The sequence below is a fragment of the Gorilla gorilla genome, chromosome 7 (assembly GCF_029281585.2).
Source record: "Gorilla gorilla gorilla isolate KB3781 chromosome 7, NHGRI_mGorGor1-v2.1_pri, whole genome shotgun sequence".
In the NCBI taxonomy this organism is placed as follows: Eukaryota; Metazoa; Chordata; class Mammalia; order Primates; family Hominidae; genus Gorilla; species Gorilla gorilla.
Genome location: NC_073231.2, coordinates 79,326,503 through 79,354,439, shown reverse-complemented (window position 1 = coordinate 79,354,439; position 27,937 = coordinate 79,326,503). Strand labels below are relative to the sequence as shown.

Here is a 27,937-nt window from a genome sequence, read left to right as displayed (position 1 = left end):
AGAAAGGTTCAGAGAAGCATGCAACTTTCTCCCCTTCTCCATCCACTGCCCCCGCCCACTGCACCTGCAGGCTTAGAAGCCCAGCCCCCATCCACAAATGGGAAGAACACTCTCAATAGGCTTGCTTTTGAAGGCTTGCGACCTATTCTAAAATCTATTGCTGCATAATAAACCATCCCAAATCCATGGTGTAAAATAGCAGCCATTTGATCACACTCTTAGATCGTGTGCATCAGGAATTCAGCCAAGGCACGAGAGGGACAGTGCTCCACCTGGTCCCGTACCTCGGCAGGATTCAAATGGCTGAGGGCTGGAATTGTTCAGTGACTCTTTCCTTTATATGTCTGGTGCCTGGGCTGGGCTAACCAAAGGCTGGGCTCAGCTGCGACCATCAACTAGAGCATCTACCTATGACCTCTCCATGTCACGTGGGCTTATCACATCATGGGGGCTGGGATTCAAAGTGAAAATCCTGAGAAAGCAACTCTGAAGAGCAGGGGTTTTGGGGAGCTGGAAGCTGCTGGCCCTTACTGAGCTGGTGAGGTGAGTAAGCAGGTCTATGAGCAATGGAGGGTTCACGGAAGGACAGAGAATACACAACCCCTGTCCTCCAAAATATGGCCTTTGGGGTCACTCCAGAGTGTCCCTAGGTAACCATAGCTGGCCCAGGAAATGTTCATAGCTATGGCCACCAAACTGAATGCCCACTAGAGAGTGCCATCTCAGAGGAGGACTGAAAACGGCGCTAGTCTTGGCCGGAGCAGGGATTCTTGTGTCAGGCCTCAATCATCCGTGTGCTCAGCTCCATTTGCCACCTCCTATTCCTCTACTCCTTATTCCCCATGCCCTGCCCACCTCTAAGTTAAGTCCTGGGGACTTCACCTGTTTACCTCTGTGCAGGGCTCTGAGTCCCGCAAGCCCTGTTTGAGGCTTAGTTCTCTCCCTGGAGGAACCCCATGTATTTCTATAGTCTGGGTGTCTGGCAGAAGCCTGCAGCTCTAACACCCTGCACCTGGCCCTGGAGCATCCTCAGGTAGGAACCATGCTGAGGCGAGGCCCAGGCATCTATGCAAACTTATCCTGGGCCAGGGTCTTCTCCAAGGAATGATACATTCTGCCACCTATGGTCGTCAGTTCCACCTCTTCATCCTCCTGGCTTCCTGTCTGCTTCCAGGATACTTTTGACTTTGGGACCTCACCTTAACCAATTCTCTGAAGTACAACTCTACTTGTTACCTGCCTACCCTCTCCCCAAACTGCCTCCTGACTGCTTGTTGACTCTTTTTCTGAGAAAGGCAGGCAGACTCTGTACCTCTGACCCAGTTGGATTATGCAATTTGGCCCCCATGGTGATTGATATGGCCTAGGGGTTTCTAGCCTAAACTAGCTAGCTGGGATCCTCCCTTTGGGGCCTGCAGGCAAGCCCATGTCCGCTGGGGTCTGCCCCTTTTGGACTGACTTGCTACTGGATGAGGATATGACAGTTAAATATAAAAGGACTTTGCTTTGCTAGAAGCCTGGTGTCCAGAGTATTTAATAACTGCCCATCCCTAGTTCATATCTGCACTTCATCACATCTTTTCTTCTCTGTGATTGACCCCAGCTTTGCCTATTCATTTCTGGATATCTTCTGGCTCAGTAGGTCTTACTGATAAGCGAGATGACCTTCCATATGGCTAGGGCCATTTTCCCACCGACAGTCCCCATAGCCACACTGAGTGAGCCCACGTCCTGCTGTTTCCTGGCTTCTGGACTCTTCTCTGGCTCCTGGAGGGTTGGAGGCCCATTAACTCCTGGCTCACAGCCCCCAGCACACCTTCACTCCATAGCTACCCTGTGAGGGAAAATCAAGAATTTGATGGAGCAAATGGAAGACAGAACAGGAGACTCATACTCTTCACAGCTCTGCAAGAATGTAGATTTAGCAGGGCAATTGGCAGAATGAACTATCTTAGCAGCATGGGAAGTCCTCTCCTCTTCATAAGGTGACTATAGCTGCCCAAAATTTTGGTCCTGCCCCAGTAGAACCAGCCACGAACTGGACTTCCCACTCTCCACAGTGAGACCAGTAGCACCAGCACGGTGGGGGTGAGGAAAGCTGAGCTTAGGATTTGTTTTTGGTTTTGGGTTTTTTTTTTTTAAGAGGTAGGGTCTTGTCCAGGCTGCTGGAGTGTAGTGGCACAATCATAGCTCACTGCAGCTTCAACCTCCTAGGCTCAAGTGATCCTCCTGCCTCAGCCCCTCAAGCAGCTGAGACTACAGGTGCATGCCACCATGCCTGGCTAATTTTAAAAATTTGTTTTGAGACAGCGTCTCCCTATGTTGCCCAGGCTGATCTGGAACTCCTGGCCTCAAGGGATCCTCCTGCCTGGGTCTCCCAAAGCGCTGGGATTAAGGGCGTGAGTCACCGCATCCAGCCTAAGGTTCTCTTGACCAGGCAGAGTTTCTTACATGAACTGGTATGGCAAAAATAAAATCAGTGCAGTGGGTCCAAGAGAATTCCTTGAAGGAGAGCGAAAACTCAAGGTGCAGGGTTCCAACAAGGCCTCACGGTACCCCCTCATGATGCAACTGTGTAGGCTCCAGGGAGGGCAGCCAGGTGGAGGCTAGTAGGGGCTGAGCTTCCACACATCTGCATCTGCCTGCTAGACCCTACAGTTCTTGGGCTGGGGCTCTTGTTGCCTGGCTGAGGGTGCATTCACTTGGGTCTCCCTTTCTGTGGCTCTCAGAATCCCACAGTGTCAATAGCATTGCTTGTGAGATATCTAAACAGACTTGGAGGCCCGAAGTCATTTCTCATTTTGGGGGATAGTGTCAAATTTCAAAGCAATTCACAATCCCCTAGAGCCTACCTCTCCCATTTTGCACACCCATCAGGCCGACCACCAAGTGTGGAAAGAGGGCCATGTTGTTCTATCACCTACCTCCAGGGGAAAGGGGTGCAGCAGTTTCTCAGAATTCCCAAAAGCCACTACTGATACCTCCACCCTGAAGTCACTTACACTGAACTGTGGGAGCTTTCACTTCTGCTATCCTAGATCATTTTCCTACCCCACTGCTGGTGATAGAGCTCTTCTTCCTTGCAGAGAACTCACACTATGTGTTGCAAACGAGGTTGGCCATCCACCACCTCCCACTACAGAGCTGGGCAGATGAACCAAGTCTGGTCAATTCTGTGACACCATCCCCTGGTCATCATGATTGGTTCAGAATGAGCGTGTGACCCAAATCAAGCCAATCAGTGAAAGACTCAGGACTTTTGCTGGTGCTGCCAGGAAAGAGATCCTTCCTTTCTATGGGATCAGCGCTGAAGCCTTTAGCCATCTTTGGCTGAAGCCTTTACTCAGCATGTTGCCTTTAGCCATCTTTGCCTCCTCAAAACCAGAGCTTGCCTATGAATAAAACAAACACCTTGAGCAAAAGCAGCAGATGAAACAATAGACAGGGCCTTGAGGAAGTGTTTCCATCCTTAGATCCGTTGTACCTGCAGAAAGATGGCCTGTGTGCTCTTGAGTTACGTAAGCCGATGGTTTCTGTTTCCCACAGTCTCCTGGGCTTTGACCATGGCAACTGCGAGGGTCCTCACTGATACATACTCTCCTCTGACTACAGTTTCTGTGCCCAGTTCTTTTTGTCCTCCACTCCCAGCTGCTCTGGCAGCAGATCAAGACTTAGAAGGTGGATCAGGCAGGGACAAGAAACGTAATATTTGAGAAGTGTTTATTTGCAAAGGGACTTATTCCCAAAATATGGGTAGGGTAAAAGCAAACCATGCAAAGACTAGACAGGACTCTGTAGAATGGAATCTGAGAGAATAGGGGGGAAAGCGTGCCTGTAGCCTGAAGGAGAGTCATGTGGATTAAGAGGCTTTGAGAGAACCAACGACTTACTGTCCAAGGGCAGAGCATCACAGGAGAGTCAGGGGAACAAATACTCTGGCCTCATTCTCCTCCTTGCTTCCAATTTCCTGATGGTGCTCCCTACTGACTGAACCCAACCCAAAGAGGGAGGGAACTGACTAACTTGTACAGCTGAGCCTCCCAGAGCAGAGGTCAGGGCAGGGAAGAGAGGCGGGTAGGTCCAGAGGGCCAAACAGAAGATGCACAGACCAAGGAATGATTTCCCACATCAGAGGGCCCAGGGATGACCTAATGAGCAGTTCATGGCTATAAGCAGTAAGCCACATTTGCCCCAAGAGAGGCCATTTTAGTGGAGAGCTGAGAGTGGCCTAGTCTTGGTTAGTGAGGCTGTTCTTGGGATTTGGATTGGTTCATCTAATTTGGTCCACCTTCCATTTCTTTTCTTTTCTTTTTTTTTTTTTTTGAAATGGAGTCTCGCTCTGTCACCCAGTCTGGAGTGCAGCGGTGCAATCTTGGTTCACTGCAACCTCTGCCTCCCGGATTCAAGTGATTCTCCTGCCTCAGCCTCCCAAATAGCTGGGATTACACGCTGCCACCACCACACTTGGCTAATTTTTGTATTTTTAGTAAAGACAGGATTTCATCATGTTGCTCGAACTCCTGACCTCGAGGTGTGTGCCACCATGCCTCAGCCTCCCAAAGTGCTGGGATTACAGGTGTGTGCCACCATGCCCAGCCCATTTATTTTCGTGATCTTTCTCTTGCTCTTCCCACATTCAGCCTGCCAGACTCCCACCCTGCACACCACGCATCCCTCTTCCTGTCCCAAATGTCCCTCTTCCTGGATCAGAGATATTGAACCAATGTACATGGCAGCAGATCCAGTGAGGAGTGGCCCTGGACACACAGCTCTCTGAGGCAGTTACAAGATCTAGTGGACCAGAAGAGGCACAGTCCTCAGAACACCCCAGGGATCCACAGCTGGCATCGCGCATGGCCACACCTGTACAACAGCCTCTTACTGGGAGAACCCAAAGAATCCCAGCATATTTAGGCTGCAGAATGGGCTGGGGAAGCTGGCCACAGAGGACAGCCCACAGCAGGACAACCCTGGTGGGCGATGCAATCTCCAGAGTGCCCCGCTGAGCTGGCCAAGCTGTGTTGGGCTCGCCTCCCAGTTTGCCTTCTTCCTCTGCCTACTCTTGCTTTCTGTTCATAGGTGTTGATCTCTGATAAACATCTCTGTCTCAGTGTCTACTTCTAGATCATCCAAACTGTGACAACAGTAATTAGAGCAGAGTTTCTGTAGGCACCTGGCACCCACACAGTCCTCTCTTCTGTGTACTGCGTCTTGTCTCCTGCACTGTGGGTGAACTGTGTCTTGCTGTCACGGGGGCTGGCCTCTCCACTTGTGCACGGGTCCCTGTCCCAGCTCCCCTCTCACTCGCCCCACTTGCCCTGATCCAGGTCCTTCTCCTGTGTAAATGTTTCCCTTCCTCCTGGGTCATTTCTGTCTGCATATGAAACTTCTGCTCAGTCTGCCTTTCAGAAAACAGACTAATGCCCTCCTCCAGCCATTGTCATAGTTCTCTTCTCTTTATAGGAAAACTGTTGCATGAGTTGCTTTAATCTCTCACCTCCCATTCTTCCTTATACTTCATCACTCCATTTAACCTTCTCTCACCTTGATCTCCTAGAACCTCCATGTTGTTAAATGGAATGAAAAATCCCCAGTCTCCCCCTGACTTAGCCTAGCAGCAACATTGGACACAGTTTATCTTTTCCAGGGACAACGGTTGTCTGGTTTTCCCTTCTGGCTGCTCTTTTCCAGACTCCTTTGCTGCTTCCTCCTCATCTTCCTTGCTTTATTTTTTTAATTTTAAAAAAATGTTTATTGAGACAGGGCCTTGTCCTGTCACCCAGGCTGAGTACAGTAGCGCAATCATAACTAACTGCAACCTTGGACTCCTGGGCTCAAGTGATCCTCCTGCCTCAGCCACCTGAGTAGCTGGAACTCCAGGCACGCATCACACAATGCCCAGCTAAGTTTTAAAATTTTTGGTAGAGACAGGATCTTGCAGTGTTGCCCAGGCAGGTCTCAAACTCCTCCCACCTTGCCTCCCAAAGCATTGGGATTATAGATGTGAGCCACCACACCCAGCCTTTTCTCATTTCTAAATGTTGGCATGGCCTCAGATATCTCTTTTCTGTCTATACTCACTCCTTAGAAAGCTTCATCCAAGTGCAGTGGCGTAATCTTGGCTCACTGCAACTTCCGCCTCCTGGGTTCAAGCAATTCTCCTGCCTCAGCCTCCTGAGTAGCTGGGATTACAGGCGCCTGCCACCACACCTGGCTAATTTTGTGTGTGTGTGTGTGTGTTTTTAGTAGAGACGGGGTTTCACCATGTTGGCCAGGCTGGTTTCATACTCCTGACCTCAAGTGATCCACTCGCCTCAACCTCCCTAAGTGCTGGGATTACAGGCATGAGCCACTACACCCGGCCCAACTCGCCCATTTTAACATGTATAATTCAGTGCTTTTAGTACATTCATGGTTGTGTGAACATCACCACAATTACTTTTTAGAACATTTTCATCACCACCAAAAGAAACCCCACACTCCCAGTCTCTCTATCTCTCCCAGCTCCGGGAAACCACTAATCTACTTTCTTTCTCTGTGGGCTTCCCTATTCTGGGCACTTTATATAAATGGAATCATACAATATATGGTCCTTTGTGGCTAGCTTCTTTCATTATAACTTAACATAATGTCATAGGTTTTTACATTTTTTAAATGGCTGGAAAAGAATATTTTATGACACATGAAAATCCTATGAAATTCACATTTCAGGGTCTATGAATAAAGTTGTATTGGAACACACACACACACATACACACACACACAAGAAAGCTTCATCCAGTCTTGGGCCTTCAAACAGCCTTCACGTGCTCATAGCTCACAACGCTTTCTCTCTAGCCTTGACTGCTTCCCTGGATCCCTGAGCTCAATGCCAGCCGACCCCTCATCCCATCTCCATCCACCTGCTCCTACAGCAATTGGGCACACTGCAATACCATTCAACCACAAGTTAAAGGGAATTGTCCCCAGTAGACAGCAGCCACAGTGGGGTCCCCATGTTACAGGAAAGGAGTCCTGATCCAGACCCCAAGAGAGGGTTCTTAGATCTCGTGCCAAAAAGAATTCAGGGCAAGTCCACAAAAATGAAAGTAAGTTTATTAGGAAAGTAAATGAATAAGAGAATGGCTACTCCATAGGCAGCAGCGCCGAATGCTGCTAGTTACCCATTTTTATGGTTTTTTTTTGATGATATGCTAAACAAGGGGTGGATTATTCATGCTTCCCTTTTTTAGACCATATAGGGTAGCTGCCTGACATTGCCATGGCATTTGTAAACTGTCATGGCGCTGGTGGGAGTGTAGTAGTGAGGACAACCAGAGGTCACGCTCGTGGCCATCTTGGTTTTGGTGGGTTAGAGCTGGCTCCTTTACTGCAACCTGTTTTATCAGCAAGGTCTTTATGACCTGTATCTTGTGCTGACCTTCTATCTCATCCTATGACTTAGAATGCCTTAACTGTCTGGGAATGCAGCCCAATAGGTCTCAGCCTCATTTTACCCAGCTCCTATTCAAGATAGAGTTGCTCTGGTTCACACACCTCTGACACCCAGGCCACCTGCTATAAATTCAGGGATTCCTGTTGTAGCAGGACAAGCCACAGGCAAAACCCCTCAGACACTGAGTTAAAGAAGGAAGGGCTTTATTCAGCCGGGAGCTTCGGCAAGACTCACATCTCCAACAACCGAGCTCCCTGAGTGAGCAATTCCTGTCCGTTTTAAGGGTTCACAGCTCTAAGGGGGTCTGCATCAGAGGGTCATGATCGATTGAGCAAGCAGTGGGTACATGACTGGGGGCTGCATGCACTGGTAATTAGATCGGAACAGAACAGGACAGGGATTTTCACAGTGCTTTTCTATACGATGTCTGTAATCTATAGGTAACATAACTGATTAGGTTAGGGGTGGATCTTTAACTACCAGGCCCAGGGTGTGGCGCCGGGCTGTCTGCTTGTGGATTTCATTTCTGCCTTTTAGTTTTTACTTCTTTCTTTGGAGGCAGAAATTGGGCATAAGACAATATGAGGGGTGGTCTCCTCCCTTACTGTGACCCCTCCAGGTTCAGTAATTCCCTAACATGATGGACAGAGCTGACTGAAGGTGCTATACTTCCTATAAAGGATGCACACAGGATGAGGTCTGGGAGGGAGTACAGAGCTTCTGTGCCCTCTCCTGTCACATGACTGATCATCAACCAGGTGTCATCAACCTTGGTGTCCAGGGTTTTTACTGATTTTTGTTCTCAGGCTATGTGATTGAACTCTATCTCCAGCCACCCTCCCCTCCCAGGGATGAGGCTGACCCAAAGCTGCAACCCTCTATTCACAAAGCTGTTCTTTCTGGTGACCAGCCCCCATCCTGAAGCCATCTAAGGCCGTGAGTCACCTCATTAGCATAACAAGCGCATTCCTGTCACTGTCACTCAGGAAATTCCAAGAGTTTTTTTGAAGCTGTGTGCCAGAGACCCAGAACAAAGATGTATTCTTTATTACACCACACTCCTTAACTGCTCCACTTGGAAGCATCTCAAATTTAACCTGTCCCAAGCCAATCTTCTAATATTTCACCTGTCCCTGCTCCTCTGGTCCTCTTCATCTTGGTAGAGAGTAACAGTCTCATTCTTGCCAAGTGCTGAGGCCGACTTCAAAGTCATTCTTGGCTCTCCTTTCTCCCATACCTCCCAACCAATGTGTCAGCAAATCCTGTCAGCCCCACCTTTAATTATACAGAGAATCCAACCACTTCTGGGTATTTCACATAAATGCAGTCATGCAATACGTGGTCTTTGGTACCTGGCTTCTTTCACTTAGCATAATGCTTTCAAGGTGTATCCTGCTGTAGCATGTATCTGACTGCATTCTTTTTTATGCCTGAATTGGAGTCCATTATATGAATACACAACCTTTTGTTCATACATTCATTTGTTAATGGATATTTAGATTATTTCTACTTTTTAGCCATTTTTAATAATGCTGCTATGTACAGGTTTTTGTGTAGACATATGTTTTAAATTCTCTTGGGTATATAGCTATGAGTTAAACTGGATCATTTGGTAACTCTTATGTTTAGCATTTTGAGGCATGACCAAACTATTTTCCGAAGCACAACTGCACCGTTTTTCATTTTCACAATGGTATATCAGGAGATAAAGGTTCTTACAGCCACATCCCAACCCCCGCCCCTCCCGCTGCCAAAAAAAAAGCAGAGAAGGGTCCAACTGGGAAAATATATATATAATTCAAGGAAAAGAAAAAAAAGGTCTTTGGCCGGGTGCGGTGGCTCAAGTCTGTAATTCTGGCACTTTGGGAGGCTGAGGCAGGTGGATCATTTGAGGTCAGGAGTTAAAGGGCAGCCTGGATAACATAGGGTAACCCCATCTCTACTAAAATTACAAAAATTAGCTGGGCATGGTGGCACACACCTGTTATCCCAGCTACTTGGGAGACTGAGGCAGGAGAATCATTTGAGCCCAGGAGGCAAATGTTGCAGTGAGCCAAGTTTGTGCCTCTGCACTCCAGCCTGGTCGACAGAGTGAGACTCCATCGCAAAAAAAAAAAAAAAAAAAAAGAATATGAACACCATAAAACAAGCTCAAAGATGAGACAGAGGGGGAATTCAGAACTAGGAATTAACTGAGGTCCAAGTCAACATTATTATAGAATAAATAAATTAGAGGCCTGGCACAGTGATTAATGCCTGTAATTCTAGCACCTTGGGAAGCCAAGGCAGATGGATCGTTTAAGCCCAGGAGTTTGAGACCAGCCTGGGCAACATGGTGAAACCCTGTCTCCACAAAAAATACAAAAATTAGCCAGCTGTGGTGGCACACAACTGTATTCCCAGCTACTCAGGGGGCTGAGGTGGGAGGATCACCTGAGCCTGGGAGGTTGAGGCTGCAATGAGCCGTGATTGTGCCACTGCACTCCAGCCTGGGTGACAGATTGAGACCCTGTCTCAAATAAATGAATAAATAAGAAAGAACAACAATCAGAATAAACAGCATTAATAAAGGAATGAATGACAAAGGGGAAAGGCTGGAAATAATCATAGCAAATGTAGATGAATAAGACAAAGACAGTAAAATAACTGGGCAATCTAAAACATATGGAAGATAGATAACAATAATCCAACATATGTACAAAGAACCCAAGAAGTAGAAAGTAGTTATGTTAAACTATGTCATATAAGATGACACAACTAAAACTGAAGAAAAAACTAAATCCACAGAGTATAGAAAATACAACATAATATAATGTACCTGGAGAACTTGATAAACTCTCCTCTCCAAGACATCTTCTGTGAATTTAAAGGATAAGGAAAGAAGTCTCTGGGCATTTAGACATAAAATGAAATTACCCAAAAGAGGGACACAACAGTGCTTAAAACCCCAGGTCATAGGAGCTGTAGCTAGAAAATTCCAACCAAAAAACAAAACCTGTGACCCAAGAATTAATAGCCAGGCAAGATGTTGTTCATGAGCAAAGTCAATAAGAAGACATTCACAGGCATGAAAAATCTCATGAAATACAAAACCATGAGTTCTTCTTAGGAAAAAAACAAACTGCTTAACAATGAAATCCAGATGATTTCAAGATGAATCACCACAAATGATCCAGAAATGCAGAAACCACAGTTAAAAAACAAACAAACCAAAACTGGCTGTGGGCACAAACTCCATAAAATCCAGCTCAAGAATGACTACCTATCGGGTTATTGTTACATAGGAGCATGTGACTGATACAAACCTGGACAGTGTGAGAATAGCAATATAACTAATGATACCACAGAGGGCATAAAACATGGGGGCTGGACTGGGCACGGTGGCTCACTCCTGCAATCCCAGGATCAGCTGAGGTCAGGAGTTCGAGACCATCTTGGCCAATATGGTAAAACCCCATCTCTACTAAAAATACAAAAATTAGCCAGGCATGGTCTACTCAGGAGGCTGAGGCAGGAGAATCGCTTGAACCTGGGAGGCGGAGGTTGCAGTGAGCTGAGATTGCGCCATTGGACTCCAGCCTGGGAGAAAAGAATGAAACTCCATCTCAAAAAACAAACAAACAAAAAAACGTGGGAGCTGGGAGAGAGTAAGAGCTATGCCCTCATCTTCCAAAGCAGGAGAACACTGGCCGCTACCTGAAATGGAACTATAGAGTTTTTAAAAATACACACTAGCTTTATTTTTCATAATCTCTAGTGTTTTTTTCTCTTCTTTCTCCCTCCCTCCTTCTCTGTCTCCAACTCTTTAAACCTAGAAGATTTTTAATAATGTATTTTATTGTGCAGAAGCATTTACTTGAAAATTCAACAGTTCCTCTAGATGTATTTCACTTTCTTTTTACTCTATCAAATGCAAATAAAATTAAATTGTATACTTTAAAAGAACATCCTATACTTAATCCTATTCTAATAAAATCTTTCTCTTCTTTTAGGGGGGTGTGTGTGTGTGTGTCAGCGTGTGTATGCTATATCTAGAACTAATATTTCCCTAATGGTAATAATTGATGGGATTTGGAGTGATTTTTTTCATCTTCAAACTTCTTTATATAAACTACATTATTTAAATTATTTTGAAGACATTGTTTGTACACATGTAAAGAATATGCTTAACAGGGTTAATACTAGATAATGGATAATTAATGATTGTTATTTTATTTGGGATGCTTTTTTGTAATTTTAAACCCATCCCCATAATATTTTTTTCATTTAAAAAAATCAAATATAAATTACATGATGTAAAATTCACCCATTTTGAAGTATACACTTTAGTGGTTTTAGTTATAGTGAACATGCTGTGCAACCATCACCACTATCGACTCTAGAACATTTTCACCACCCCAAAAGAAACCCTGTACCTATAAGTAATTAGTGGCAATTTTCTCCCCTCCCTATCCCCTAGCAACCATAAATCAACTTTCTGGTTTCCCATAAGGTAGATTTCCCATTCTGGACATTTCACATAAGTGGAATCATATAATACGTGGTCTTTGGTGCCTGTCTCCATTCACTTAGCGTAATTTTTTTGTTTGTTTGTTTTTTGAGACAGAGTCTCACTCTGTCACCCAGGCTGGAGTGCAGTGGCACAATCTCCACTCACTGCAACCTCCGCCTCCTGGATTCAAGCGATTCTCCTGTCTCAGCCTCCCGAGTAGCTGGGATTATAGGAGCCCACCACCATGCCCGGCTAATTTTTATATTTTTAGTAGAGATGGGGTTTCACCATATTGGCCAGGCTGGTCTCGAACTCCTGACTGCAGGTGAACTGACTGCCTCAGCCTCCCAAAGTGCTGGGATTAGAGGCGTGAGCCACCACACCCAGCCAACTTAGCATCATGTTTTCAAGGTTCATCCTGATGTAACATGGAGCAGCATTTCATTCCTTTTTATGACTGAATAGTAGCCCACTGCATGAATGTATCACATTTTGTTTCTCCATTCATTGGTTGATGGACATTTGGGTTGTCTCCAGTTTTGTGCTGTTGTGAATAACACTGCTGTAAACATTTGTGCACAAGTTTTTGTGTGAACGTATGTTTTCAATTCTCTTGGGCCTATACCTAAGAGTGGAATTGCTGGTTTACACAGTAATTCTTTCTTTCTTTTTCTTTTCAGTGCTCAGCCCTCTATTGGAGATTCTGCCTCCCCTGGGTCGGATGTCCCTCCCTCTGCGTCCTCGTGAGTACACTCCCACAGTGGGTGGTGTGCTGTGTGTGGGTGTGCTCTGGTGCCAGACAGGGTGTAGGGGAGGGGTCTGGCGTCCTGTCCTTTGAGAGGGGACCTTGGTGAGCTTGTGTTTATGTGAGAATGCAGGTGAAGTGGTGTCAGATCCCACAACTCAAGGCCCCTTCCTCCTAGGGGGCAGCCCAGGAATGGGCAAGCCTCGGCCAAGGCCTGGGCTCTCTTGAGGAGTCTTCCCTCGGTGCCTCCAGTTCCTGCCCTTGGCCCATCTCCCCAGAAGGTGATCTTTCCTTGGAGGGGTCTGAGACTCCCTCCCCTGGTCCTGGGGTCATGGTGGGAACACCGGCCTCAGCTCCGTAGTGTGCTCCTTGCCTGGCATTCACATTTCTTGGCCCGTTTCCTCCACTGGGAGCTGGGATCCTAACCTCTCAAAGGGGATCCCCCTGAGAGGGTCTTGCAGGGTCATGGGCATGGAGCTGGTACAGACTGTGTGTGCGGGGAGGGGTGACTGGGACAGGGCCTGGGCGTCAGGACGACTGGGATGGCCTAGTGGTCTCTGTCCTTGGTGCTGTGTTTGAGAATGCGGGTGAACTCCACATAGTTGAAGTTGCCTTTTTTGTCAACAGGCACCTCCGGGTACAACTTGCCCACTTGCTGGTCTGTGAGGTGGTCACCATGGCGGGCTTCCTGGATAAAACCTGAAGTTGAGGCTTCCTCATCAAAGTGTTGCAGATCACATCCTTAGGGTCCATGCGGTTCAGCTGCTCCCCAAACACAGTGAGCAGCATGGTGAAGTTGATGGGCCCCGGGGCTTCACTCATCTCACCCTCCAGCTGTTCACCATGGGGTTCTTCCCCGGTGAGGCCAGGCCTTCCTTGTCAATGAAGCCATCACAGCTCTGGGCAGACCCGTGGAAGACCTCCTTAAACTCCCAGATTGGGGCTGGTCAAACATCACGAAGACATTGGATGTGGCCCACTGTGGCTTCTCGGTGGTCTGGCCGTGGCCTGCCTGCTGGACAGCTTAGCTTCAGGTGAGTGGGGCTTTCCTGGTGCAGAGAAGGCGCTGGGCTAGGTGTGCGGGGTGGGGCCAGCCATCAGGTGTGGGCTCTCATATGGTAATTCTATGTTTAACTTATTAAAGACCCACCAAACTGTTTTCTACAGCCACTACACCATTTTACATTCCCAGAAGCAACAGATGAAGGCTCCAATTTCATTATTTATTTTTGTAGAGACGGCATCTTGCTCTGTCATGCAGTGGAGCACTATCACGGCTCATTGCAGCCTCCAGTTCCTGGGCTCGAGGGATCCTCCCACCTCTGCCACCTGAGTAGCTGGGACTACAGTCACGTGCCACCACACGCAGCTAATTTTTTAATTTTTAATTTTTTGTGGAGATGGGGGTCTCACTATGTTGCCCAGACTGGCCTGGAACTCCTGACCTCAAGTGAACCTCCTGCCTCGGGCTCCCCAAAGTGCTGGGACTACAGGTGTGAGCTACTGGGTTACAATTTCTTCACATCCTCACTAACAGTTTCTTCTTTCTTTTTCTCCTTCCTTCTTTTCTCTTCTCTTTTCTTTTGATTATAACCTTCTTAGTGGGTGTAAAGTGACATCTCCTTGTGGTTTTCATTGCCATTTCCCTGTTGACTGATGATTTGGGGCATCTTTTCTTCCACCTATTGGCCACTTGAATATTTTCTTCAGAGAAATGTCTATATAAATCCTTTGCACATTTCAAAATTGGTTATTTATCTTTTTCCTGTTGAATTATAAATGTTCTTTAAATATTCTAGGTACTAGTCCCTTACCTGACACATGATTTGCAAATATTATCCCCCATTTTTGGGTTGTCTCTTTGCCTTCTTGATAGTATCTATTTAACTTGAATAAAGTCCAATATTTCTATTTTTCTTTGCTGCTCATTCTTTTGGTGTCATACCTAAGAAACTACTGCCTAATCCAAAGTCACACAGACTTACACCTATGTTTCCTTCTAAGAGTTTTATAGTTTTAGCTTTTACATTAAGATCTTTAATCCATTTTGAGTTAATTTAAAAACATTTTAGGGCTGGGTGCTGTAGCACATGCCTGTAATCCCAGCACTTTGGAAGGCCAAGGTGGAAAGATCACTTGAGCCCAAGAGTTCGAGTCCAGCCTGTGCAACATAGTGAGACCCCGTCTTTACAAAATATAAATAATTATCTGGGCACAGTGGCACACACCTGTAATCTCATCTATGGGGAGGCTGAGGTGGGAGGCTCACTTGAGCCCAGGAGGTCAAAGCTGCAGTGAGCCATGATTGCAGCCTGGGTGACAAAGTGAGACCCTGTCTCAAAAAAAAAAATTAATCGTGGAAAAAATACACATAACAAAATGTGCCGTCTTAACAATTTTTGAGTGCATAGTTCAGTAGTGTTAAGTATATTCACATTATTGTACAATCAATCTCCAGAGCTTTTTCCTCTTGCAAAACTGAAATTTTATACCTATCAAGCAACTCCCTACTTTCCCCTCCTCCTAGCTCCTGGCAGCTGTCATTCTCCTCTGTTTCTATGAATTTGCCTACTCTAGATACTAAACGTAATCATACAGTTTTGCCTTTTTGTGACTGGCTTATTTCACTTAGCATAATGTCCTTAAGGTTCATCCCAATGACAGCATTTGTCAGAATTTCCTTCCTTTTAAAGGCTGTATAATATTTTATTGCGCCATATATTACCACGAAATAATACCACATTTTGTTCATCCATTTATCCTCAATGGACACATAGGTTGCTTCTACCTTTTGGCTATTGCAAATAATGGAGCTATGGACATAGGTGTACAAATATCTCTTCGAGTTCCTGCTTTCTTTTTTTTCCCTAAATTCCAGTGGCTTTAGGGGTACATGCGAGTTTGGTTACATGGGTGAATTGCATGGGGTGAAGTCTAGGATTTTAGTGTACCCATCACCTGAGTAGTGTGCATTATACCCAATAGGTAGTTTTTCATCCCTCTCCACTTCCCACACTCCCCCTTTCTGATTCTCTATTGTCAATTATACCATTCTGTATGCCTCTGCATACCCATAGCTTAGCTCCCACTTACCTGCTTTTAATCCCTTGAGGTATATACCAAGAAGTGGAAGTGCTGAATCACATAGTAATTCTATTTTTAATTTTTTGAGGAACTACCATGCTATTCTCCATAGTGGCTACACCATTTTACATTTCCACCAACATTGTACAAAAGTTCCAATTTCTTCACATCCTTATCAACACTTGTAATTTTCTGTCTGATTTTTTTTTAATAGTAGCCATCCTAATGGCTAGGAGATGACATCTCACTGTGGCTTTGCTTTGCATTTCCCTAATGATTAGTGATGCTGAGCACTTTTTATGGGCTTGTTGGCCATTCGTTGTTTTGTTTTGTTTTTATTTTTTCTCTCACTCTGATTGAGACATCATTGGCATTTGTATATTTTCTTTGGAACAATGCATGTTCAGTCCAAGGCTCACTGGGACATAGGCAGGGAATCTTCAGTGCTCACACCTCTAATTTTCTCACCTAGAGATGTGCCTGGGCACAGACATTCTACAGCAGAAAGAGCTCCAGGAGAAGGATTCCACCCCGTGCTGTTTTGCAGGTTTATAGGGGAGTCGAAAAGTTGCAGGGAATGTTGAGTCAGTTAGGCAACAGTGGGAACCTCCTTGGGGAGAAGAAGCTGAGCTGAGGAGCCTCCAGAGCTGAGCTCTTAGTATCAGCCAGAGGCTGCTGGTTCTTCTGTTGAGCTAATTCAGACCTGCTCAGCTAGCTTCTTGATAAATTACTGTAGGGGTGCAGAGGGGGAGGAAAAGGAAGCCTCAGGCCCATTCCAGTTTGCCTCTCTTTATATTACAAAGATTGTAATTAAGAAAATAAGATTCTCTGCCCACCCACACCCACTAAGCCCCACACCCCAAGGCCAGACACTTGCAACTCTTTTACCTATTCATTTCAGGATTATACTTCCATATTCTTTTACAATTATTTCTTGACTCACCCCATCCCTACTTCTTTTTTGTTGTTGTTACTTTACTTATGGATTTTCTATTATACAGGAGGAAGCTGCAGCCTTTCTAAGCCTTCTCCTCCCACATTCTTCTAGTCGTTATATCGCAGTTAATGTTATTATTCAGTACTCATTCATTAATTCATCAGTATTTTTTGAGAGCATACTATGTGTCAGGCACTACTGTAGGTGCTGGAGATTCATTAGTAATCCAAATAAAGTCCCAGTGTTGATGGAGTTTATAACGATTAGTTAAATTATGTTCACTGATGAGCCAATTAATATGCTATGACAACATTTTTTTTCTTGAGTTACTTTCTGTTTTTCCTGAAGTTAATGATTGCTTTTTGTTTGTTCGTTTGCTCAGGTTTGTATGTACCCAAATCATTCTTCCTTCATTCTTCAATAGAACTTCTCTTTCTTATTCCCCACCTGGTCAAAGGCACCAAGCAACCTATCAATTCTTCCCCTCCTCCTCCTTTTCTTTTTTCTCCACTTTAAAAAATTTGCATCCATGTAGGTTTTAGTTATTTCTTTGTTTTACTGTGGTTGGTTTTCATTCTTTGACCTACACACTCATTGATTTATTTCAATTTAGATACTCAGTGATTTACTTCCCTTCAGTACTAGGAAATTTACTAGTTAAAAAAAAAAACACCCAAAACAACTTCCTTTTCTCTATTTACAATAACATTCCTATTGATAAGGGCCAGGTGCGGTGGCTCATGCTTGTAATCCCAGCACTTTGGGAAGCTGAAGTGGGCAGATCACTTGAGGGCCAGGAGTTTGTGACCAGCCTAGCCAACATGGCGAAACCCCGTCTCTACCAAAAAATACAAAAAATTAGCAAGGCATGGTGGCGTGCACCTGTAGTCCCAGCTACTCTGGAGGTTGAGGCAGAAGAATGGCTTGAACCTGGGAGACAGAGGTTGCAGTGAGCTGAGATCACGCCACTGCACTCCAGCCTGGATGACAGAGCGAGACTCTCTCTCATAAAATAAAATAAATTAAAATAAAAATTGACTTCCTGAAATGGTCTTCTATTTCTCTTATATTTTATCTTTTGTTTTCTATACTTTTGTCTTTGTTTCTATACTTTCTGGGAGATTTCCTAGACTTACTCTCCCTAATGTTTTATTGAGTTTTTTATGTAGATAGTCATATTTTAAATTTCTAAAAGTTATTTTCTATCATCTGCTCTCTGTTGCTCCTTGTTTTGTATTATCCTGGTCTCATTCCATGGAGATCACTCTGACAATATTGATAATAGTTTTTATACTTCCTCTTCTTTCTTTCTTTTTTTTGAAACAGAGTCTCACTCTCTCGCCCAGGCTGGAGTGCAGTGGCGTGATCTCTGCTCACTGCAAGCTCTGCCTCACAGGTTCAAACAATTTTCTTGCCTCAGCCTCCTGAGTAGCCGGGATTACAGGCCTGTGCCACCATGCCTGGCTAATTTTTGTATTTTTAGTAGAGACAGCGTTTTACCATGCTGGCCAGGCTGGTCTCCAACTCCTGACCTCAAGTGATTTGCTCACCTCTGCTCACCTCGGCATCCCAAAGTGCTGGGATTACAGGCCTGAGCCACCGTGCCAGACTTGTTTCCTCTTCTTCTAATGAAAGATGTCTAATAACTTTTCCAATATCTTCTATGATAATGGACCATTCAGATTTTCCATTTTCTTTTGGGTCATTTCTGGTAATTTACATGCTACTGGAAGTTACCCATTTCCTCTAGATCTTCATATTTGCTGCCACATAATTTTGTGAAGTTAACATTTATATCTTTAATCTCTCCTGTATTCATGGTTATATCTTTCTTATTCTTTTTATTTTTACTTTCCCTCTTTTCAATTTTTTATTTTAATTTTTGTGGGTACATAGCAAGTGTATATATTTATGGAGTACATGAGATGTTTTGATGCAGGCATGCAGTGCATAATAATCACATCGTGTAAAATTGGGTATCTGGCCAGGCCCAGTGGCTCACGCCTGTAATGCCAGCACTTTGGGAGGCCGAGGTGGGTGGATCACGATGTCAAGAGATTGAGACCATCCTGGCCAACATGGTGAAACTGCATCTCTACTAAAAATAGAAAAATTAGCTGGGCCTTGTGGCGCATGCCTATAGTCCCAGCTACTCGGGAGGCTGAGGCAGGAGAATTGCTTGAACCTGGGAGGTGGAGGTTGCAATGAGCTGAGATCATGGCATTGTACTCCAGCCTGGGTGACAGAGCGAGACTGTCTCAAAGAAACACATAAATAAGTAAGTAAGTAAATAAATAAATAAATAAATAAATGGGATATCCATCCCCTGAAGCATTTATCCTTTATGTTACAAGCAACTCAGTTATACTTTTATTAATTTTTATTTTATTTATTTATTTTTGAGATGGAATATCGCTCTGTCGCTCAGGCCAGAGTACAGTGGCGTGATCTCGGCTCACTGCAACCTCTGCCTCCTGGGTTCTAGCAATTCTTCTGCCTCAGCTTCCCGAGTAGCTCAAATTACAGGCGCCAGCCACCACGCCTGGCTAATTTTTGTATTTTAGTAGAGATGGTGTTTCACCATGTTGGTCAGGCTGGTCTCAAACTTCTGCCCTCAAATGATCTTTCTGCCTTGGCCTCTCAAAGTGCTGGGATTATAGGCGTAAGCTACCGTGCCCTGCCCCTCTTTTAGTATTTTTTTAAATGTACAATTAAATTATTATTGACCATAGTCACCCTGTTGTGCTACCAAATACTAGGTCTTATTCATTCTTTCTATCTTTTTGTACTTATTAACTCTCCCCATCTCCCTTACTTTCTCTCTTTTTTGCTTGATCAGTTTTCAATTTCACTTTTTATTGTTATTTTCATTTTCTCTTCTTCAATTTCTTTTTTTTTCTTATTAAGCTAAATACATAGCTCCTTACGTACTTAATCAAGAGACTTTCTGTGGAGCGGGGAATTAAGTTTAGGGTATATTAGTATATGAATATGAAATATCAGTATATTAATAGAAAAAATATCAGTAAGCTGAGAAAATTCATTAGGTCTAATTAGCCAAATGTACAATGTTCAGTAGTCACTTCATATTCTTCTCTGCTTGTTTATATGTGTGCAGAAAAGGCTGAGAGGTGGACTGAGTAGAAGCTCAGGGGTAGTTTGGCAGCCGTAGGAAGAGATGGCAATGGATGCTTATTAGGGAAATGAGAAAAAATGAAAGAGGGAACTTCAACATCCTCATGGGTTGAGGCTTTTTGGGAACTTCCGGGAGATGAAAGTGTTCAAAGAGGGCTACTTGGGAGTTAGAAACAATTAAGTAATGGCAATTTAAGTCTGAATGGGAGGAGAACATTCCGCTCACACACACAATTAATCTTACTATTATTCACTGATAATTTAAGAATAATCCTGGGAATTATGTTAATAGGAAATGTCCAAATGTTTTTCCCAAAGTGTTTTCAAGGCTTAGGAAAAGATCATTAACATTATCATAGCTTATGACTCTCATCTTGTATTTTTATTATTCATAGAATCCTTATGATCTTAATTGAGGTATTTTTTGGCGGAGAGGGTATATACGTTTTTACCTAAGTTCTAATATTTTCTCAATTTTGTTTTGTCCTCCAGAAAATTGGAGAAAAGACAGCTTTCAGACTGGAATCTAATTTTTTCCCAGCATTTGATTAGAAAAAACTTCAAACATACAGGAAATTTGTAAGACATGTACAGTAAACGGCTGGGTGCAGTGGCTCACACCTGCAATCCCAGCACTTTGGGAGGCCGAGATGGGAGGATCACTTGAGCCCAAGAGTTAGAGACTAGCCTGGACAACATGGTGAAACCATGTCTCTACTAAAAATACAAAAATTAGCCAGGTGTGGTGGTGCGTGCCTGTAGTCCCAGCTACTTGGGAGGCTGAGACACAAGAATTGCTTGAACCTGGGAGGCAGAGGCTGCAGTGAGTGTCACTGCACTCCAGCCTGGGTGACAGAGTGAGACTTCATTTCAAAATAAATAAATAAAAATAAAAATGAGCCGGGTGTGGTGGTACACACCTGTAGTCCAGCTACTCAGGATGCTGAGGTGGGAGGATGGCTTGTGCAGCACAGCAGGTGGAGCCTGCGGTGAGCCACTGAACTCCAGCCTGGCCAACAGAGAGAGACCCTGTCTCCAAAAAATATAAAAAATAAAAAATAGAAGAATAAGAAAGAGAGAAAAGAAAAAATAAATGTACAGTAAACACCTATATACCCACCACCCAGATTCTATAATCAGAACCTAATTTTTACTAGCTATAATTAGCATTTGTCTAGACCTACAAGTGATATTGAGTAGTGATAGCTCTATCATAATTACATAGACGTACTCTGTTTCTGCTGGTAAGCCCAGTGCTTCATAAGAGTTTTGTACTGTGGCCAATTTCATGAGTGTTTTAAACAAGCCAACACAGGTCAGCTGTTAGCTGGGTGGAGGAGCTTCTAGAGAGTTCTTCCCAGCTTAAAAAAACAAAATTTCAAAGTCATCTGGCATGCTGCCTAAAGACACCCACAGCTTTTGGCTCTTAGAAGCAGGTGATGTCCATAAGCATAACCTTGGATTTCTGGTTGTGCAACAAGGAGCAACTGCCACCTCTCTGGGGCAGAAGGTGACAGAGACAGTGACAAGAGGAGGGGTAGCTGGAATTCATATCCCTTCACATCAGTCTCACTAAAAGTTCCACCCTGCAATTGGTGGCCATGGTCCCGACAGAGAGCCCTGTCCTCTTCTACAAATTCACACAATCTTCTGTATGTTTTCTAGAGCCATTAAAGCTTTTTTAAAAGGAGCACTGTTCTTTGAAATCTAAGGAAAACTGGCAATCATCTCTCTAAGCCAGTTCCAAGTACCGTATATGTATCTCAAGCCATAATAATTACTTCATTTTGGCAAAACATCATCTATCCTTGGCTTATTTCTTTTCCTGGAAGGTCTTTGCTTAAGAATAGACTCAGGAGCAAAGGATGTGTGCTCATAGGTAAGCTAGCTCCTTCACACAGAAAAACCAACCAAAAAACAAAACCAAAGAAGAGTCCTATTGCTTCTCAGCCTTTTGGCTCCGATCAAGCATCGAAAAGAGGCTTTGTGGTTGAATGAAATCCATACCATATTCATCCTGTTAAAAACAGGTGTTATTTCTCCAAATGCTAAAGCTCTTTAGGTCAGCACTGAATATGCAGTTTTGTTTTTGTTTTTGAGACGGAGTGTCACTCTCTTGCCCAGGCTGGAGTGCAGTGGCGCGATCTCAGCTCACTGCAATTTCTGCCTCCTGCGTTCAAGTGATTCTCCCACCTCAGCCTCCCAAGTAGCTGGAATTAGAAGGCACTCACCACCATGCCTGGCTAATTTTTGTAGTCTTAGTAGAGACAGGAGTCTCACCATATTGGCCAAGCTGGTCTTAAACTTCTGACCTCAAATGATCCGCCCACCTTGGCCTCCCAAAGTGCTGGGATTACAGGTGTGAGCCAATGCCCCTGGCCTGAATACGCAATTTTGAACAGGAATGGAGTACTTGGGTGAATATGAAAATAACACATTTAGAATGTGGCTGGTATTTTTAAATTCTAAAAGTTTTATTCTCTTTTGCCTTTCTGAGTACATGACCATCACTCTAGAACAAGGATCAGCAAACATTTCTGTAAAGGTCCATTTAGTCAATATTTTTGGTTGTTTCAAGTACTCAACTCTGCCATAGTAGCAGAGAAGCAGCCATAGACAACACAAACAAATGAGCTTGGCTGGACTCCAATCAAACTTTAGTTATGGACTGAGATGAAGACTACATCAGCTACACCTGCTATACTTTGCAACTGTTTCCTCAAAGGTAATCTAGTTCTCAACCTTTAGACACCTTTTATTCAATTCATGAAACCACAGGATTACAGACAGTCATACTGAGCCTGAATTTTCACCATAATTTTAAAAGTAATAAGTAGGGTAGAGGTTAAAAACTTAAGTTTTAGAGTCAGTCAGAAGTGAATTCAAATCCAGACTCTGTGGCTTTCTTAGTTGTGTTATATCAGGTAAACTGAAGAATGTTTCTATGTTTCTTCATTTGTGAAATAGGGAAATTGTTTTGAAGATTAAAAGAAATAATGCATACCAAACTCTCTCTTTTTTTTTTTTTTTTTTTTGAGACTGAGTCTCAATCTGTTGCCCTCTTGGCTCACTGCAGCCTCAGCCTCCCAGGTTCAAGTGATTCTCCTGCCTCAGCCTCCCAAGTAGCTGGGACTACAGGCCCATGCCACCATGCCCGGCTAATTTTGTATTTTTAGTAGAGATGGGGTTTCGCCATGTTGGCCAAGCTGGTCTTCAACTCCTGACCTCAAGTGATCCACCCTTCTCGGCCTCCCAAAATGCTGGGATTACAGGCGTGAGCCACTGCTCCCAGACTGCATATCAAACTCTAAACCCAGTGCTCAATAAGGCACACAGTAAATTCTCAATAGATGTTAACTTACTATCATTAGTCAGTGAAGTCATTGCTAAGTAATGATTATTTTTATCTGTGTAGAAAGATCATCCATGGCCAGGCGCGGTGGCTCCCACCTGTAATCCCAGCACTTTGCGGGGTCGAGGTAGGTGGATCACCTGAGGTCAGGGGTTCGAGATCAGCCTGACCAACATGGTGAAACCACATCTCTACTAAAAATACAAAAAAAAAAAAAAATTAGCTGGGCGTGGTGGCGGGTGCCTGTAGTCCCAGTTACTCCGGAGGCTGAGGCAGCAAAATCACTTGAACCAGGGAGGCGGAGGTTGCAGTGAGCCGAGATCGCACCACTGCACTGCAGCTTGGGTAACAGAGCTTGACTCGTCTCAAAAAAAAAAAAAAAAAAAAAAAAAAAATCCATGACATTTGGTGTTCAATAGTCCATTTCACTGATTATATACCATTTTGTAACTAGGAAAATTTCCCTAATGTCATGTTTGTTTAATGTGAGATCCCTATGATTAATGTGATATAATAATAGATGGGTTATACAGCAGGCTCCTTGAATGACAGCTGGCTCCGTCCGTCTCGGCACCACAGGAAGGCAGGAAAGAAGTGTATCTTTTCATCTCTAACTTGCCACTGTCACTACCTTTACATATCTGTGGGCTAATGGCATTTGTGCATATATATTTTAAAAATTAATATTTATTAAAGCACTAAAAATGAGTTCAGATGCTTTATGGAGAGTGGCACATCTCATTAGACAGTGTTCAAGCAAATGCAATTTTATTTCAAAGTTCTTTTTTCTTTACAGGTAAAGACATAGTATAAACGGCAAAATTCAAAAGGTGCAGAAGATTCTAGTACGGTGAAAAGCAAGTTTTCTTTCTCTCCTCCACTCCTAGTCCCACAGTGACCAACCTAAGAAGCAACCACTTCCAGAGATGCAAACACACATACCACATACACACAGCCCTACTCACACTCTTCTGCACTTTATTACTTAGAATACACCGGAAAATTTCCACGTCTCAGCAAATACAGCTGCCCTGTACTCTTTAATGGCAGCTTAGTGTTCCCTCAGAGGGATGCGCCCCATATCATTCATCCAGCCCCCAGGGACGGCCTTTTAGGTTGTTTCCAGCGGCTTGCTCTTACAAGCAACATTGCAACGCTGCCCTGTTACTTTTAATCTTCTTTATCCTGTGATTCCGTTCTGCTTTTCCTTCCAGCACGACTGCAAAGTGACTCTGCGGGGTTTTCCCGAGTGCCCTCGCCCCAGACCTCAGCGAGTTATTTGTGGAGTCACCGGGTCCTGCTCCGCATTGTTATTCGAAGTCTCCCCGGGACAGCGGGGAGCAGGCGGAGCTGCGTGTCCCGGCCTGCGCGTCTGGGCCCAGGCGGGCGCGCGTCGCGCTCGGATTTCGGGTGGATAGTGCGAGGGAGGCGGCGCTGCCCTCCGTATGCAGCGCGCGTGCAGCCGCGGTGGCGCTGCGATCTGCGGCCTGGGGCCCTGGTGTGAAACTCCCGCGGAGACGCTCCCAGCCGCGGGCCGCAGCTCGCCCCCGCACGGAGGGAGGTGTCTAAAGGTGTCTCTTAGGAACAGGCACAACCCGGGCAGCCGGGCCCCAGAACAATGGGTGCTTTCAGCCGCCCCTTTAGATGCCTGGCCCGTCACCATGGCAACCACCCCATTATTGAAAGTCAGTGCCGGTCCCCGCCTTAGACGCTCTCCTCCCGGGCTCCCCTCCCCCGCCGGCCCCGCCGTATGGTGTGTGTGTCACTGGAAGCTGTTGTCAAAAGAAGGCACCTCTTTGTCTCCAGGGGATGAAAGCCATTTGGTTTCCAGCGCCACCCTTTCTCTCCGCCCGGCAACTTTTCTCCGCGTCCCGTCCCCAAGGCGTCCCTGGATGCGCGCGCTCGGCCCCGCGCCCGCCACCCGCGCTGAGTGCTGGTATCCTCCCCATCACTCAGCCCAGAGCCGTTCTGCCTCTGCCTCAAACTCTCAGAGTCCTTATAAGTCTTATTCTCAAGAGTTGTGTCCCAGCGAAGGGAATCCGCCTTGGAAATCGCGGCTTCCTCCTTGCACGCCGCTCGCTGAGTTTCAGCGCAAGCCGAATCTCCCCTCACACCCAACAGCACCACCTTCCGAGACTAGCGGCTCATTACCGCCCAGTCCCCGCGGCCGGCGCAAGAACTCCTCGCCGGGCCCCATTCCAGGCTGGGTCGGGTCTTTAGAATAAGGACCAGTTGTGTGTCTCCCTGTCGCTGGCAGCTGATCACTTTCTGGCTGAAGAAAAGACAAAACGACGAGGGAAACAATAGGACCTGTATGTTTTACACACAGTTCTCATTCGAAATGTATCATGATCATATTTTTAAAGATGCGTGTTACCTTTCATAAATACCTAAATAAAACTTACTTTCTGTTGTCTGCGGAGGAACTTGATAAACATTAAAAAAGCAAGAATATCTTTGGTGGCCATGTGTCTGGGATGTGGGGTTCACCTATCATCTGCCCCAGGGATCCTAAGAGGGGAACAGATGGTGTTTTCAAAACCTATCTGGAAATAAAAAAGGTTACGGTGCTGAGAGGAAGAGCAGAGTCCAAGAGGAGGGGGCTGTGAGAGAGAAACGCAGAGAGAGGATAAAGCTAGGACTTCCAGTTATTCTGTAAACACAAACTTGAGATGCTGTGTGGGTAGGAAAAATAGAGGCGTCATAAAACTTCACTGATACTGAAAAGTGTAACTACTAGAGGAAGAAATTTAAGGATAATTTGTTCAGAACTCAGTCTATATTTTTACAAAAAGTTTAAAAATAATTACCAAATGATAAACACATTTTTAAAACTTTGTAAATGCTAAAAGTATGACAAGTAAAGAAAAGCAGGTGACTGACAAGAGGTAAGTTGTTCTGGTCTTTGCTTTCAATAACTATCAGTTCCATTTGATAAACAGGATGCAGGCGAGTCTGACACACAGGAAACAAGTGTTTGCAAAGCCCAGGGGTGTGTTTCCCTCTGCGTACAAGTGTTATCTGAGTAACTATCTAGAAAATAGTAAGTATGTTACCCTGAAAACGTTTCCTGACAGTCCAACCTCTTTTCCTTTCCGATAAATTCTGGAGAAAATTCTGTCATTCTTCCATGAGATTTGATGAGTATTTCTCCAGTCATTTCAAATGAGGGTTTATTATGCAGTGTCAAAATTTGAAACGCTAGTTATTTAATGTGATGGGTTTGGTAAAAAGTGCGTAAGATTGTTATTACCAAGTAAAAGCAATTTTCCATATCTGATGGTAATCTGTCTGATTTTTAACCAATAAATGCGTCATTTTATTTTGTTGAAGTCACACATGGAACTATGTAGAAGTGAGCTCCACGGAACTCAGGGGCCACCATGGGAATGAAGACCGAGGCCAAGCAGACATTGCTCCGGAATTCTATTGCTGCGTCCTCTGGAGCACCTCTGCTTGATCTTTTTTGTTGGTTGATTGGTTGGTTGGTTGGTTGGCTGGTTTTGTCTTCAGAGATAGAGTCTTGCTATGTTGCCCAGAATGGTCTTGAACTCCTGGGGTCAATCGATCCGCCCGCAGCTTCCTGAGTAGTTGAGAATACAGGTGTGTGCTGTCTCACCCAGCTCTTCATCTGTTTTCTATGAAACCTTCCATTTGTCTAAAATATTTCACTTAATTAAAATAAAAGTTTCCCTGGTGTGGTGGCTCACACCTGTAATCCCAGCACTTTGGGAGGCCGAGGTGGAAGGATCTCTTGAGCCCAGGAGTTCAGGACCAGCCTGGGCAATATAGTGAAACCCTCATCTTTTAAAATAAAAAAAATTAGCCAGGCATGGTGGTGCACACCTGTGGTCCCAGCTACTCTGAAGGCTGAGGCTGGAGGATGGCTTGAGTCAAGGACGCAGAGGTTGCAGTGACCAGAGATCACACCACTGTACTTTAAGCCTGGTCAACAGAGCCAGACCCTCTCTTAAAAAAAAAAAAAATGACCACTAGAATTGTAGCGTTGGGAAAGATCTTAAAGATAATTTAGTTCAATCCTCTCATTTTACGACCCATGAGACCCAAGGACCTCCCTAGGTAACCTCCTGAGGTCACACCGCCAGTTTGTGGTGACCCTGTCACCATGCAGATGACCCTGTGATTGCTTATCATCCCCACAGTGCTTTCAGACATGACTCTTACCCTGACATCACGTACTGTACCTTGTTTTCACAACGGACATGTTTCTGTCTTGTCTTCTAACAAGATTAAATAAAAAGTCGAGCACTGTGGCTTGTGCCTGTAATCCCAACTCAGGAGGCTGAGGCTGGAGGATCGCTTGAGACCAGCAGCTCAAGGCCAGTGTCAGCAGCAGAGCAAGACCCTGTCTCAGAAAAAAAAATTAAGTAGAGTCTATTTTGTGGAACCTTCCTGTTTTCCAGTCCACCTTACCTAAGCCCTCCAATTCTAGACTTTAATTAAAATATTCAGTCTATTCATTGATTGTAATCACACTTCACTTTGTTAGTTGCCTATTGGATATCCATTCTCCTGTCTTCCTTATTCACAGAATCCATTTTGGAAGTGGGAGTGGGGGCAGTAATGTGCCCAGCTAAGAACAATCCCAGGACCTCCTTTAACATAATATTATCTGAACAAGAGAGTACCAGTGGGATTCAGGAAAAGTTCCTCAAAGGGAGCCGATGCAGTTGGCTCACACTCATTTGCTCTCTATCTTTTTTTGCCTGGAATATAGCTTGATGCCTGGAGCCACG

The 27,937-nt window shown here is 44.8% G+C and overlaps 1 long non-coding RNA gene and 1 pseudogene across 1 annotated transcript; both read right to left on the bottom strand.

Annotated features, from left to right (window-relative positions):
- Positions 1-13,219: 13,219 nt before the first annotated feature.
- Positions 13,220-24,843, bottom strand: LOC101143758 (myosin regulatory light chain 2, smooth muscle major isoform-like; annotated as a pseudogene).
- A 1,627-nt stretch (positions 24,844-26,470) lies between these two features.
- LOC129524232 (uncharacterized) lies at positions 26,471-27,545 on the bottom strand. The gene is made up of 2 exons (XR_008667982.2): positions 27,386-27,545; positions 26,471-26,763 (listed from the first exon to the last, which is right to left on the bottom strand). It is a non-coding gene; the product is annotated as an uncharacterized lncRNA (long non-coding RNA).
- Positions 27,546-27,937: the final 392 nt, after the last annotated feature.